This window comes from Penaeus chinensis, chromosome 33 (genome assembly GCF_019202785.1).
Source record: "Penaeus chinensis breed Huanghai No. 1 chromosome 33, ASM1920278v2, whole genome shotgun sequence".
NCBI classification, from domain to species: Eukaryota; Metazoa; Arthropoda; class Malacostraca; order Decapoda; family Penaeidae; genus Penaeus; species Penaeus chinensis.
In genome coordinates, this window is record NC_061851.1 from 12,229,425 (window position 1) to 12,231,714 (window position 2,290).

Here is a 2,290-nt window from a genome sequence, read left to right on the forward strand (position 1 = left end):
TGTATATGCGCGGTATTTAGGGAATAAAGGGTTTGTTGTAGTCGGGAGTTAATTATGGCGCTTGTTCCGTTAAATGTAGTGAGTGCCTATGGTAGTAATTGCATTTAATGATAGACAGCATCAATTAAACTCATGTACTTTTACTTATTCTATCATTACTGTTGACTATATAAGAATTACTTTCTCCTTTTCTCCTGTCTCCATCTTCGATCGGATCCGTCGGCGGCACATCCGGGTACCTAGAACACGGAAATCCAGTCATGGCGCTCACACTCCTTCCGTTTCCCGCCTCCTCTCCTAAACCCCGCCCCTTCTGTGGTGAACAACATGTGTGCACTTTAAAAGGTAAAATATTTAAAATACGAAGCCGTGCGTTTAGCCATTGTTTATGCGTGAGATTTACGTCCGGAATATGATGAATGGCCTCGGAATGAACAACCCGGAGAGGGACGTAGATGCACGCTGCTGTTTTCCTGTTCGTCTGTCAGTCGGGTCGTGACGGCCGATCCTGCTAGTTTATGGTAAGCTGGTTTGTTTTGCAGGATCTGTAAGAGTATGTGGGTTCTGTTAATCTCGTTGTACCGTATTATATACTGTGTTATTTTGATCAGATGTGTAGGTATACAAGTTCTGTATTTTTTGTTGTTTTGACTATTAAGGTAGTATGACGCGGTTCGTGTGGCTTTATCCATCTTCGAGATTTACAATATTTCGTTACTTTTCTAACATATACTATAATGTAGAAGAAATATGAACGAGAATGAGTATCCTCACAATACAAGAGGTGTATTTGACCGGTTTCGATTATATCCTCGCCAGACCTGTTCCCTATTTCCTTCGTATTTCTGACGAATATACAATCGAAACCAGTCAAATACATCTCTTGTATTGTGAAGATATTCATTCTCATTCATACCTCTTCCACATTTGTCATCATGAATACGGCTCATGCACTATAATGTTGCTATATCTATCGCATTCAATGGCCTGACCTTTAAGAAACAAAAGCGTATTGTAACACAGGTACCCTACGTAATTCAAACCTTCCTTGTTCTAAAACCTTATATACTTCAGCATGGTCGAGGGATGACACTTAAAATATTTACTTTTGATATATAAAGCCTTATTTTTTAAAGAGTTTCCTACTTTACGGTCTTGTGAAAGTCAAGAACAAGGAGTGTACAAGAAAAGATATCGGGAAAAAGTTATGATGTAAGGATCCCTCTGCGGGCACAGGAAAGTTGTCGACAGTGTGCACAAACTTATGTAACAGAAATATCAGTCTTTGTAGAAATGTTTCCGGGATGAACTCGCCCGCCGTGTTGTAAACTTGCAGCAGCTGTAGACGCACTTTACAAGAACGTGAAGACAATGTGGGATAGATCTACCCTGTAGACAGAAAACGCATCGAACTTCAGCATCAAGAAGTTTGTGAATGGAAATCATGCCCTTTCCTTTTCTTCTCTTCTCTTCTCTCTCCCTCTCTCTCTTTTACAGTGAGATTTAAGGATAAATCCGAAATGCGAAGCTGAGCGTCGCTCGGGCTCTGCCCATGAGGGGAGCCCGGCCTGTCTCAACTAATGTCGACTCGCTAACGTGTGTCAGCTGGTGCTGACTCGACTTAATCCTTACCGCCGTGGTGCCCAGCCACAGCAGTAACCTCCAGGCAACAATTGCAACTTCTCGCACCTGGGCGGGGTGCGAACCGCCGAACCCTCGGATGAGAGGCCGGCACGTTACCACTGTACTAGCCCGGAGGCCAGCGAGACTTGAGTCAGCCTCTGTTTTCAACTGCATGTAAGATTGATCATATCGAGGCCATGACTAACAGAAATAGAACGAACTGGCTGTCATAAGCAGCTACATTTTACAACAAAGACGCTTGAAGGTTCTATCAAACCGATGCCAAACTTCGTTCTTATATTTGTATTGTAAAAGGGGGATCATTAGCTTTGTTAGTCACAGCAACACCGCTACTTCGACTGATTGTATATCTTTCTGAACGCGCGTCCAAGGATTTTGTACTCATAGGCCGATGAGACCACAAGAACAACACACAAATTCAGAGACAGAGCGAAATGCAAGAGCAAATGCAAAAATTCCAGACAGAGGAGATCGCAGGAACAAATATACCAAGGAAGATCTCGCCAGGACGACATCTTTACACCAGTTTGAATAGTCCTTTTGTGAACTTATCAAAGCATAACTTCCCGCTACAACTCTCCCTGAATAATCGTCCGTAAAATTGGCTTATATTTTTTTCTGAAAGGGATTTTTCTGATATTTTGAA

The 2,290-nt window shown here is 42.4% G+C and overlaps 1 protein-coding gene across 1 annotated transcript in view; it reads left to right on the forward strand.

The window, feature by feature from the left end:
• The first annotated feature begins 365 nt into the window (after positions 1 to 365).
• The window catches only part of LOC125043254 (protein PIF-like), an 11,154-nt gene continuing 9,229 nt past the window's right edge, over positions 366 to 2,290 (forward strand). Inside the window, exon 1 of the mRNA XM_047639263.1 lies at positions 366 to 521. The gene's annotated coding sequence lies outside the window, so the exon portion shown is untranslated. The remainder of the gene's footprint in view (positions 522 to 2,290) is intronic.